This window comes from Natator depressus, chromosome 2 (assembly GCF_965152275.1).
Source record: "Natator depressus isolate rNatDep1 chromosome 2, rNatDep2.hap1, whole genome shotgun sequence".
Taxonomy (NCBI): Eukaryota; Metazoa; Chordata; order Testudines; family Cheloniidae; genus Natator; species Natator depressus.
Genome location: NC_134235.1, coordinates 61,905,611 through 61,918,695, shown reverse-complemented (window position 1 = coordinate 61,918,695; position 13,085 = coordinate 61,905,611). Strand labels below are relative to the sequence as shown.

At 40.8% G+C, this 13,085-nt stretch overlaps 1 long non-coding RNA gene across 1 annotated transcript; it reads right to left on the bottom strand.

Moving 5' to 3' along the window:
• Nucleotides 1–7,012: 7,012 nt before the first annotated feature.
• On the bottom strand, nucleotides 7,013–12,522 carry LOC141981396 (uncharacterized). The gene is made up of 3 exons (XR_012637762.1): nucleotides 12,450–12,522; nucleotides 8,096–8,249; nucleotides 7,013–7,151 (listed from the first exon to the last, which is right to left on the bottom strand). It is a non-coding gene; the product is annotated as an uncharacterized LOC141981396 (long non-coding RNA).
• Between the last annotated feature and the right edge of the window lie 563 nt (nucleotides 12,523–13,085).

The window sequence follows — 13,085 nt, the reverse complement described above, 5'->3', positions numbered from 1 at the left end:
TGTCAATAGTTGAGCCTGGAGATCACAATGCGTGGATTACCATGGCTAAGTCTGAATCTGACAGAGTCTTCTTGGACAAAGGACAGGGAGTTTTTCATAGCCATGGTTCACCAAAAGAAGAGAGGATTCCCAGTAACTATTGTGCAGCTGCAGACAGCCCTAGCAATCTTAGCACAGAGGCCCACAGCAAGAACTTGTGGTCTTGGTGTTTGTCTCCACCTGTTATCAACTTAAGTCTTGAGCCTAGACTGTGATTGTGTCTGATTGGTCACAGATGTGTAGTGGCAATTTGAACTCAAATGGTATTGATGGAGCTGGGCAAATACTAAGCTATGAATAATATCTGTGGAACATTTTGGCATTTTTCCCAGCAAATATATATTTCCATTGTTTTGACAAGCCCTCGCTATTGGTCTCAGTTAGAAGAAACTGGGGGAACAAAGGTGGGGATGAAAAATGGAGCGGATGGAGGATAGGATGAAAAACTCACAGGGAGAAAGAAAGACTGTATAACGGGACCAGAAAGCAGAGGGGAAAAATTCTAAGGAAAACATAAATACCATATGTTTACTAGCTATAGAACACCCAATTTGCCTGTCACAGTAATTTTTTCTAGCACTTATATATAGCATTGGTTTCCCTTTGAGCTAGTAAAAACTACTAGCTCATCCAATAAAGAAGCCTCACCTTGTAGAGCTTCAGGAACACTGATCCCAGGACTGAGTGTGACTGCAGTGCTCAGACAGTGAGTCCTATGCCTTACATTGGTTAAATCTGCCCTAGTTTTTGGCCACCACTTGGCAGACGCTATAATTGACAAGGATGGAGTCAGCCCTTTCTAGGGAAGGGAAGGGAGAAATAATGGAACATATGCAAAAACAGAATGCTAGGTGAAACCAGCCTCTAATAGCTCCTATGAGCTTGTCCAAAGAGAGCCTCCATTTTGGTTCACCTGTTAGAGCTGCTGTCTGTGACGCATGGGTTTGAGTCTCAGCTGGTGCAGGGTGCACTAGTACAGCTGATTGGTTATGGTCATTGCAGTGGCTGCCAAAAATATTTGGAAGACCCATGTGTGAATAGGGTCTGATATATACCATCCAGCAGAGGGCAATGGTACACGTACACTCCAGCCAATACATTAAAACCTGGCATGCTGCAGTTTGCTGGCTTCTTTTTTGATATCTGGCGGGGGTACAATTGAAATTGACAAGATTCATGTTTTCTGAAATGCTTGTACAGCAGGATTCTGTCCATGCCAGTCCCCTGCCAATGGAACTGGCAGGGAGAGTGGAGTGCAGATGGAATGGCACAATTTACCTGTGTGCTTGTGTCCCTTGCATCTGCAGTCCCACTGAATGCGGTACTCTGGGGTATTTTTCTGGGAGTCTCCTCAGCCTAGAATCTGGGATTTTAAGTGTTGCAGCTTTTTTTCTTATTAGTGGTAATTTTTACAAAATGTAGCTGAGGGTGGGGTGGGGGGAAATGTGGTTTATCATTTTTGACAGTATCAGTTTAAAGAAGTGGTTCTCAACCTTTCCAGACTACTGTACCCCTTTCTGGAGTCTGATTTGTCTTGCATGCCTCCAAGTTTCACCTCACTTAAAAACTACTTGCTTACGAAATCAGACATAAAAATACAAAAGTGTCACAGAACAGTATTATCGAAAAATTGCTTACTTTCTCATTTTGACCATATAATTGTAAAATAAATCAGTTGGAATATAAATATTGTACTTACATTTCAGTGTATAGTATATAGAGCACTATAAACAAGTCAATGTCTGTATGAAATTTTAGTTTGTACAGACTTCGCTAGAGCTTTTTATGTAGCCTGTTGTAAAACTAGGCAAATATCTAGATGAGTAGATGTACTCCCTGGAAGATCTCTGCGTACCCCCAGGGGTACATGTACACCTGGTTGAGAACCACTGGTTTAAAGTATGTAAGCAATGGGGATGTACATATTTAAAGTAAGATTTGTCATTATTCTGTCTCAGTTTCTTCTGTCCAGAAACTAAACTACAACTCTCACAAGATGAGACTATTTTATAAGAATTCTGGTATTTCCTCTGGACCCACTCTCTCATGGTATTTTGGTGCTTCCATTTCTGGACCTGTCTGAAACCATAAAGTTTGAAACACTCTTGGGGAAGAAACAGAGGCAAAGTCGGGGTTAGAGAAGAGGAAGAAATTAGCAGTGGATGATTCAGGGAGTTAGTAATGGAATATTATAGGGCCTTTTGGAATCTAATCTGTGTGTAGCTAATGTGGGAGCGACTGGTGTAGGTGCTTCATTCACAGGGAGCATGGCTGTAGAGTGGTGGCTTAGAAGAGGGAAAGATAGGGATAGGAGGAAAAGGGTGAGTTTGCTGGGGAAGTAAAGATGACAGGAAAAGAAGACAGGGCAGGGAAGGAGTGAGATGCTGAAAACAAAACCCAGAAGAAGAAAGATGAAGCCTGTCACAGCGAGAGACAGAGGGGTACAGAGAGAAGGAAAGAGGAAGCAGTCAGAGGAAAAAATGCACCAAAATATGTTATATGAAAAACTGAGGAAAGGTAAAAGGGAATTTAAAAATAAAGATGACATAGGAAGGTATTTTTTAAAGAGAAAGATGAATGAGGGAGCAATTTCTCTGCCCTCAGTAAAACTTATTTTCCTTCCCCAGATACTGCTAAGCTACAGTATTTCTCCAAATAATATTTTACCCCTTCCTGCTCCTAACAATTGCAAACATCCCCTCGGTTTTGTTACCCCATCTCCTGTAACCCCATTTGTCTCATCCACCTTTTATGTTTTGTCTTGTATGGACGCTCTACAGGGCAGAGACAGCCATTTTCAATATGCTTGGACAGCACCAAGCACAACGGATCCCCAACCTAGCTGAGGCCTCTCGGCACTGCTACAATGTACATATAAAATAATAACCACTGGCTCATTCTTTTGTCTTGGAACGCAAGTAACGCAGCTGGTAGAGATGTGCATCAAAATTTGCTGGGCATAATGCCTTTGGGCTCTTTGAAAGATATTGCCCCTGGTTGTTTGCATCTGCCAATCTGGCTCTGCCTTTGTAACATGGATTTGGTGATCTCTGCCCAATCCACCAGTGAACAAGTGTCCACACATAAACACTGGCATTAATTGAGACCCTTGCTGACAGTCTCAGCAGAGAGAGCAAAGGCTGAACTGCTCTCCCCCATAGGCACATTAGTGGGACCGTCTGGGGAAGTTTGAACCTTCTCTGGGTAAATAGAAGATTTCAGTCTCTAGCACCATCCATCTGGCAACTTTCATAAGCCATAAATTCACACACATAGTGAACAGTTTTCTTTTAAAAGAGGATACAGTTACTGAACTCTTTCAAAACTTAAAGACAAGTTTGATTTGTATTTGGTTCAAGCTTTGGTGAAGATTTGGGTCTGTATTTGATCAATCTGTTTCATTTGTCTGTAATCTAAATATCTTGTTTTGTTGATAGTATGAATTTTAGACTTACTAACATTCCTACCATAGACCTGCCTGATACTGAACTGTTCAGAACCTGTAATCATCAATATTGTGATGTATTTTAACATTTTAGAGACTCAGTTAAAGCAGAAAATGAAGACGACATTGTTTTGGGCTGTATATTGATCCTGAGTATGTAATAACTTCTCTGGCACTGAGGGCATTGCTGCTTACACTTCAAACCACAGTTTGCTTTTAGCCTTACCCACTGAGGCTATTAAGTTGGCAGGTGAATGGTTCCCTGCCCTTCTCCTTTCTCTTCATCTCCCCTATGCAGTATATATTAACCATGCAAAATGTGTTAAAGTATGTTGTTTACAGAGTAAACCAGGAAAAGCAAGGGGGTGAGGGGAAACTGGCTACCTCATTATAATCTTACCTCGGCTGACTGGAAGGGCCTCTGATCAATGGGGAAATTGTAAATGAATATTGTGTAGTCTGAGACTAAAAATAAAGCATTCTTACAGTAAGTGAAGCTCCAAGAAGCTAGAATCACACCCACCTGCCTTTCTGAGCCAGAGTCTGGGCAAAATAAAAAGCATGCCGTTGAGCACGAGTGTGCATTGTAATCTTAAGGAGAATGTGCATTGACCTTGAAGGAACATGCACACTGTTTAAGAACTTACCGATCTACAGGCAGTTATAAAAATGCCGGAGGTCTGCTGGGAGTTCAGCTGTGGTTTCCTGCCTGCTACCCCTTCTCTCCTGAAAGCAGCCATATTCTGCAGCATGCCCCTGACAGAGAGAGCCTGTGGAGGAGAGGTTCTCAGAGCCAGGACTGACTCCATACTGCTGTGATTGCAGCTGTGCAATTATCACAAATGTGGAGTCTGCTGCATTATTGCTGCCTGAGACTGGTACTTTCTGACTTCTCTCAGTGAAGCAAATTTTCTCCAGTGCTACCCAGTTCTTTCTAATGCTGTCCAAGTGCTCTTGGCAACTACTTCTGTTCACTCATGCTTTGAATCGTGCTGGCTCTTTTTGCCACTCTCCTGACTGGTTTCTGTGAGCCTGGCTGTGCAGGTGAGCAGGGGAGTAACGAAGTGCAAGGAGCAGGCTACCTACATCTCCAGAGGCTGCACGTGGAGGATAGCAGCTACCAAAGGGTGCTACTCCCTTTCCCATGCAGGTGGGTGGGAAGGGGTGGGGGATGAGCGGACAATGGTCTGGGAAAACAAGATGATCCAGGCCAGAGGGGTTAATCAAGTACTGAATAGTAACTCTCTGTTTTGACCCTCTCCTGCTCTTGGTGCTGCATAGCTGTTTACTGTCCTCATGCTCAGGATGGTTTGCAAAGTGCCAATCCAGCCATATATATGAGTTCACCAGGCTCAAACCTGCCCCAGAAAAACCAGGGATATGCCATTCTGGGAAAGTCATAGCTACACCATAATATGTTTTAGCATAGACAGTATTCAGATTTGTGGTGTAATAAACTCTTATGCTTGAATGTTTGCCAAAAGTGAATTTCAAAGAGTATGGTCTTCTATCAAAGTTAAAATTGCACTGTGCTGGTTAGCTACATAAGTCATCTAGTCAGGAAATAGAAACAGTGCCCTGTGACTTATGTAACCAACCAACACCACAGAAGTCTTAAAGTGCAAACATCAGATATGCACGTTGTAATCCAGCCTTCTTTCTGTCTGGCTTTCTTTGTATTGTGGTAGGAGTCCCAGCCATGGATCATCGTGCCAGATGCTGTACAAACGCAGAACATAAAAACAGTCCCTGCCCCAAACAGCATGGAGTCTAAGTAAACTAATTCCATATAATACAATTCAGTGCACTACAGTCTAAATAATCTAAATCAAATGAGCTGTATGGGAGCACTATGCAGGGGAAAAATTATCATGAAAAATTTACAAAAAAATTCCAAATATTGAATAAGGTATAAACTCCTGGTCAAAGTCCCACTGACTTCAGTGGGATCAGAATTTAACCAAAGATTTTTTTTTTAAACATTTCAAAAAGTGGTGAAATTGGGTGACTATGTTATTCATCAAGACTTGCTTGCACAGATTGAGAAATAAAATATAAAAGGACCTCTTAGATTTTCTTTTTTAGTGACTCCTTTCATTATGGCTTGTAAATATGACCATTTACAAACATTTAATAGTGCTATTGATACCTCCCTCACCCACCCACCCATGGAGGGAACCACAGGCGGGACTGTGGTGGAAGAAGTCTCCACGTGGTTCCTCTTGATGTCTGTCTGAAATTGTTTCACTGAGAGTGAGGTTTGTCTGTACATGAAGAAGGCTGTGAGGCCCACTTCCAAATCTGTGGATCCCAAGACTCACGTGAAGCCAGTGGGAAGCCAGGACCATCCATGTGGAAGCTCATACGTCTACACCAGCTCTCAGTCTCTAGTGGCTTTCTGATTGCCCCTGAATAGAGCTATGCTGTTCAGGGCTTCCAAAGTCAGTGACTTGCCATGAGCCCCCCTAGAAGGGGGTTGCCAATCATGGAGAGGTGGGCTGCTAAAAAGTAGTACAGCCTCTTGTTGTATTACCTTTCTGCACTTTGCTTGTAGTACAGATGGTGGGGAGTAAGGAGGCATGTTCTCCAATCCTTCTACTCCGGCCTGCCTATTCGTCTGCTGTCCCTGTCCTTCCCCCACACCAATCCCTGGCTCCACAGCCTGGGTCTGCCAGGTCTGAGGCAAGGGGGATGCTACTGGGAGGTGGCTGAGTCTCCCTTCCCCATGGAAGGGTGAGACCTGGACACACATTTTAGCTGAATGATCAGGCCCGCTGCTTCCCCTCTGTTTGTTTAAATCTGGCACTTTCTCTGTCAATGCAATTTCTAGGCCCTGGAGTGGAGATGGCCTTTCAGTATTCACCTCTGTGTGTTCTCTCAGTCTCCTCTTTCCTTATCCCCAAGGTAATGTTATTAGTCAAAGAAGTATGTGAATATTTTCTGAATCATACGTATCTCAGTCTGTCAAGTTTTCCGATTGTTTCCCTCAAGTCTTTTAAAAATAATTTTCGTGTGAGAGACAAGTCTCAGATTTACATGCAGTGTTCAAGTTAATTTATTTTTATCTGTTTTTTTCATAAGACTGTGGGTGTGACATTGCATTCCTATTTCCCTTTTATACTGTTTTTATGGCATTTCTTTAGCAGTCACACCCACATTGTGCACAACCAAATTTCTTACCTTTGTCACCCTGTGCAAACAAAGAGGGGGATAGACTTAACAAGTGCAGTTGTATTTTCCTAATGGGCTAGAAATCAACCAGTTGGAAACTGTCTCTCAGCAGAACTTGATGAGGATGCCAGAATATGAGCTCCTCAGGTGAACATAGCAATTGCATCCCTCTCTAGCACTGTAGAGCCATGCTGCAGTTGAAGATGGAGGCTGCCAGCCTCTGCTATTTATAGCATAAAGGGCTTTAGGGTACAAGGCAAGTTGTTGGTACCACGGTGGCATTTTCTTACATTTAGTCATGGAGTAGAATAGCTTTTTAAAAAGTCATTATTTCAGTTTAAGAGAGTAAGATTTCCTGCTTGCGTAGTCAATCGTCTAAGAAATGTGGCATTTGTGGAATGAAGAAATTCACTTGCCAAGCCTTTAAATGGTAGAAATCCTCTTCAAGCCAACTTTGATGTTGCTGGCAAATGTAGGGAGCAAAATCAATAAACAGCTTGTAAAAGAGAGAGAGAGAGAGAGAAAGAGAGAGGTTTACACTGCAGAGGAAAAAGAATGCTAAGGCACAAACACCTTTTATCTCCTTACCTTTCATACCTGCAGCCATTGTACTGCTGAATATGAGGATCATATATAGTGGGAAGTGCACAGAAGTCTGTTTAGACTGAAATGCTGCTTCTAAGACCTGATAAGAAAATTAGCTGACTGATTGCTGTAACGGTTTTAGATGAGCTTATAGTTCACCATGTCCCCTTTCATGTCTGCTTTTGCCTCTTATTTCTTCCGTATAGAACACTTTCAGATATTTCCGGGTACAAAGTGATAGAAAGACATGTTTTTAAAATCCGTGTGTCCCGTCCTTCCATAACAGGATTTGAGTAATACCTATCGAGGCCCAGGGTTTTTATAGAAATGCCCAGTACCAGGGTGGAAGAAGTTATTAGAGAATGAGGACAGCAAGCCTCCCGGGAAGGATTTTTTGTGTGTGCTCATATATTAGCACATTTTCTAGTGAACCCCATGGGGTTCTCTTCACCGTCCACAGCCAGTTATCTGTGTGTCAAGTGAAGGGAATGAAAGTTACTCAGAATGTGACAACCCTAATTTAAGATGAAAGGAGAGGTCATATGGTGCACATATTAATATATTAAGCCCCCACAGTTAAAAAAAATGATGCTCTTCATAAATTTCTACAACAACAACAACAAAAGATGGCCCACATCTTTTGTAACAATGGACCACTTGGGCAATACTTGTACATTTAGCAACATATATTCTTTTAAAACTTTTCTTTTCTCCCCCAGAAATAGCAGAGTAAAATCAATAGAACAGAGGAAACATAAGGGAGATATTATGAAAGCACCTTAAAAGCAGAGCAAATATCTATATGGATACCATAAACATAATGAAAGGTGAAGGAAAAATACAGGCAACACGTACTTTTAAAGATGAACTGAGAAAGCTCTTGGTTTTGTTTGTGCTTCAGCTGACTTGTACACAGTGTGGGTGCTTCTCTGCAAAGGCATGACTCAAGCCTAGGGTAGCCTACATATGCCCATGAACGATGTGATAAGATCCAAGGAAGCTGATGGAACTGATAAAAAGATTTAGAAAGTCTCAGGAATCAGCGAGAAGAAGGCTCATAGAGGATCTGGTGGGCCTACTGGTAGAGTTAGTGACCAGGTAGGTGGACATGGACAGCTAAATGTAGGAAGGGTGGCCTAGTGGCAGTGCCACTAGACTGGGACTGAAGACACCTGGGTTCAGTTTGTGGAGCAGCTACAAACATCATTTGTGACCTTGAGCAGGTCACTTAATCTACCCGTTAAATAGGGATAATATTTTTCTTTCTCAGAGGGATGTTGTGAGGTCAAAATTCCTTAACAATTGTGATATACTCAGATACTGGATTGATGAGGCTGTGTAAGTACCTAGGTGGCTCAGAGAGTCTTTGGGTCTCACCACTTCAAAAGAATGAAAACAACAACAGGTAAATGCATTTTCTTTGATTTTGTTTTTACAGAAACAATATAATTCAATTAAAAGAAATGTGATCCTATTACAATATAAAAGGGGAAAAAAGGAAATGTGGTCAGTTGTTTCACTTTATTTAAACATTTATTTTTTACAAGCTAAGGCCCTGATACTGCAAAGAAACCCCATCCCCCACTGGCCTCTGTACCTCTCTGGAGCCCCACTAAAAGCAATGAGGCTTTAGTGGGTGGATGAGAGCCCTGCAACCCAACCAACAGGACCCGACTACAAGCGTTGGGTTCAAGTTGGGTGGGAAAACTTGTCCCCGGGGCGGTGGGGATGGACGGCAGTGGGCTGCGTGCCCTGCTCCTGATGGCTGCCACCACCTCACTGCATTGTACATGCTGCGGAATGAGGATGCTGAGGAGTCTTAGTGCCTCTCACTCCTACAGTGCCCACACACACGGCAGGGGGCAGCAGACAGCAGGAGCAGGGCAGGCATCCACCACCACACTAACCCCACGGATAGGAGGAGGAGAGCTGCTCCCAGGGGAGGAAGTGGTGGCAGTGCTGACTCAAGTTTGGGGGGAGGGTTGGGGTTGGATTGGGCTCCGGTTCTCACGCTCAGGTCGGGTCAGATGAGCACGGGTCCGGTTTGAGCATAAAAACTAGGCCAGAGCAGACCTCTAGGGTGGATCCTTGTGTCCACACACAGGTTATTTTTGCAGGATTGGAACCTTAAAATATTGGGCCAAATCCTGAAGTCCTTACTAAGTGTTTTTTCCTCTCTGTCCTTAATCAAGAAAACCTCCCACTGAAGTCATTGAGAGTTCTGCCTCAGTAAGGACTATTGTGTTTATAATAAAGCATTCTATGGCTTATATCACTGCCACTGAATAAGTAATGCATGTTTTAGGTAGCTGAAGTGCCTTGGCTTTAAGCCTTTTAATTACAATGTACCCAAGGTGTGAATTAATTTGTTGCACTGAACAGGGGATGCCTGTCCCAGATAGCTTCTGAAAGTACAATCTAAACACTTTAGTTTCTAACGGAGAAGCTGAAATGGTGCCATATATTTGCATCATTCCCAGAAGTGCCATTACATATATAGGTGTTTCTGGAGAGAACAATATACTGTTGAATGTATTGAGGGGGTTTATTTTATTTTTGTTACATTTCTTGTTAAGCTAGCTGTGCTGGGATGTCACCTCACAAAGGGAAATTTCACCCCTTGAGGTGTAATAAGGGTCAGGTGTCTAAATGGCTTTTGCTACTCCTGATAATTCCAAAGGAATTTTGCCATTTACTTCAGAGGGAGCAAGATCATGCCCTAAAACTGTAAATATTTGCAACAGTAGCATTATGTCCTTACTACAAATAAAAAGGAGGCAGTGTAACAATCTCAATTTTGACCAACAGAGGGCTCTATTGGTTTGATTTAAGTCACAAAAAAGGGGTATTAGACTTTTTGGGGTGAGGTTGCTATAATAAATCTGAGAGCATCCATAAAAATGGAGTCACCTGAACTGAATTGAAAGACATGTTTAAATGTAGAATTTAGGGTTACTTAAAAAAATTATTGCTGTTAGGTGATCTGACATGTTTATCATTGAATAGATGCTATTTAGAGTACACTGTGATTTCTTTCAGTGGCATGAAGATGTTAGTGGTATGCTGGGCTTAAATGCCCTATAACATTTAGAACTTGATGAAAGAGCAAATTATGCCTTTTAGAAATAGTGTGAACATTTCTATTCTTTACTAAATTCATTTTTGGATGTACACTTACATTTGTTATAATTATACACACATATATTTTTATACCAGAGTCAGTATATTTAGCTAGATGTACATAATGAATATATATGTATACGTATAAATATTAAAATTATGACTCAACAGAAATAGTTATTTTCTCAAGCTATCTGTGGCCTTCATTAGATCATGAATTGAAATTGCTAGTAGATTTCAAGGGGCGGGGGGGCACAATTAAAATGAAATGTAACATTGCTTCAGTTAGAATAGGCCATAATCTGAATTGAAGAAATAATATATTATATTGTTTTGTTGGGTATGACTGCTAATCTGTGTGTGTGTGTGTGGTGGTGGTGGTGATGGGTGTTTGCTGTCCTGACGCTTCTCTCTGCTGCCACTCTGGCCTCCCTGTTCTTCTTTTTAATGTCTTATACCTTTCTCAGCTACTGAATGGGTGCTACTACGCTGATGTATTCAACCTGCAATAATGGTTTTGAAAGTTAGCTATATAATGTGTGTCATGTACAGTACACAGCAATGGAAATAAACAATTATGTGGATTGTATTGTATTTAAAAATACCGAATCAATATTAACAAATGTGTTTAGACACATATATAATAGAATTAATATAATGTGTGTGTGTATTATTGCTGACAAATATTTGCATATAAAATTGTATGTATGTCTTTAGGGGACTGTAATTTCTATCTGTGTTTCTTACCTTTTTGAAACAGGAACCACACAGCATCATAGGCAAAAAACTCTCAACACAGACGTATGTATATGTGTATAACAAAATATATAAACAATGTATAGCATGTGCATATATATGAAATATATATATTCAATAGTTGTATCTAAGCACAGTGTATGTATGCATAAAGCAACTTTGCAGTTCCTTTTATTTGGTAAATATAATGCAAATTCCATTTCTACGCAATAGTGCAGTGACAGGTTTTCTGTAAAATAAATATGGGCCACAAATGAAAATACTTTCTCTCCCTGCTCTTACATTGTTTTCCAGTAATGAATACTGACTTCAACTTGGGGAAATATAAAATGAACCCCCTTTTAATATAAATGTCCCGACAAAAATCAATTTCAATTTCATCTTTGTTTAGTAAAAAGAACAAAAAGATCAGGACTATAAATAATGGCTACCTGTGGTTTCCATAATAAATATCTCAGGAGCAGCGAAAGGCTGTAGAAATGCATGGATGGTTTATTTTCACTTCCCTCATGAATTTGATGTACAGCAGGAATTTATATAAATAGCTGTCCAGATATGGCATGGATTCAGATTCAGCCATTTTTCCAAATTAAAACACACACTTTGTTGTTGTTTTTTGGAACGTATAAGCATGTTAGTAATAGGGAGACTTCAGCAATGTATCGCAAATATATAACATTTTCTAAAACACCATAAATATGCATATTCCGGTTCAAAAACCTGTATACATTTATACCCTGTGCTATAAATCATCCATCCTTTGTTTTCAAATAAACACGACAGGATCCTTTAGCGGAACCTTTTCATCTTTCCTAGGCAGGATTAAGAAATATGCATATGGATGTCTAGCTGGATATTTGTACATAGTGAGGGCCAGTCCATTGTTGCCCTATACAAAAATTATTTTTCTTCCTGGTATTTTCAGAAAGAGAAAGCCCTGTTCTGTTAATCTAGTTTTATAGTACAGAGAAATCACTGGCTTTACCCACACCCATCAGATTGTAACCGTAACCAGCACAAAGCAGTGTGTGTGTGAGAGAGAGAGAGAGAGAGAGATAAAAATAGCCATGATGATAAGTATAATGTGAAAAGATTTTGGAGACTCTTTTGATTAAACGCTACAGTCAGAAGATATGCATGCAGATCTGTTTTTCTACAGCTGTGCTAACATTCTTCTTACAGGGTCAATGCTATATTTATGTAGGTAAAGATAAACACTTGAGCCATACCATTGTGTGCACCATTAAATTTACTAGAAGCTATATTATTACCTTAATTGTATCTCAAGCATGTATCATTATTAAAAAGAAAAAACCCACCTAGAAACCATTACCTTAGCTGATGGTGCTTATATGGAGTGCCAGGTCTGGTTTCTAATAAAACCACATTGGAAATTCTAGTCTCCTACAATGTTTTATGCTTCTCCTTTCTTCAGGGCAGATTGGTTCAGCCTGCATTTTTATTCCTGAACCTATATTCATACAAAATGGATTGCTAGATTTAAATGCACTACCCAGTGCTGCTGACTAATATAATGCTAGTCTCTCCCTCCCTCACTCTGCAATCAATAAAGCATATATAACAGTGGAGTGTTTAGCTGTAATTTTTGTGGTGTTTTGCCGTGCTTGATTGGAAAGTATTTCTGAGGAGGATAAATAAGGTTGCCCCCAAACTGTCCCCTCTATTTCCTATGCTGATGTTGCAGAGAGTGGCTCACAGCAAGATGAGAAATGTCAGAAATGCAGTAGATTGGAATGCTTTCAGGGAATGAATTTGCAGCTCACTGGCTTTCTTTCCCTCCTGTAATATTAGCACCGTATAGATTTAATAATTCGGTGATTGAAGACATTTTGATGATGGAGCGGTTTCTATGATCTGCAAAAGAAAGCATCTGTGTTCCTCGTGTACCAATTAATTATTTATGCAACAGAAAATACAGAATACTGTGTTCTCTGTCTTAAGGAAGGGA